This window comes from Poecilia reticulata, linkage group LG17 (genome assembly GCF_000633615.1).
Source record: "Poecilia reticulata strain Guanapo linkage group LG17, Guppy_female_1.0+MT, whole genome shotgun sequence".
Taxonomy (NCBI): Eukaryota; Metazoa; Chordata; class Actinopteri; order Cyprinodontiformes; family Poeciliidae; genus Poecilia; species Poecilia reticulata.
The window spans coordinates 4,855,540-4,856,105 of NC_024347.1; positions in this window are offsets into that span (position 1 = coordinate 4,855,540).

Genomic DNA, 566 nt, shown 5'->3' on the forward strand with positions numbered 1-566 from the left:
CTGGTAAAGTGTTGTTGTTTTTTTGGGGGTTTTTTTTAGAAAATTTATTCAGTCGGACTTAGAGCTGTGACTAACAATTTTTTTTAGTAATCTATTAATTTGTCAGATATTCGTCTGACTGATTAATCGGTTTAAAAAATGGCACATTCTACAGATTTTTTATTTAACCACGTAAGATAAATTTGTTTATTTGCATTACAAGCCCTAAATAAGCAAATAATTCAAWTCCTTTTTTCAAATAWAAAAGAGTAAACTGTTTTTTATTGCTTAAAATACAATAACAGCTTTCATTTGGTAAATCTGAACCAGGTGAAGCTAAACCTGTACCAYTTGAGGAGTTTTGGGTAAACCATACAAAGGTGCTTTTSTCTTTAATGCAAAATAAATACATTGATTTGGTGCACAAGTCAATATAACAAAAACTATGTTTTTTGAGTTTGTACCCCAGTTAATTATTAAGAATTAGCTGCGGCACAATAATTATAACAATAATTATTAATAACAACTGATAAATCACAATTAAATAAATCTGATTAATCACTTCAGCCATTTTGGGAATATATGAA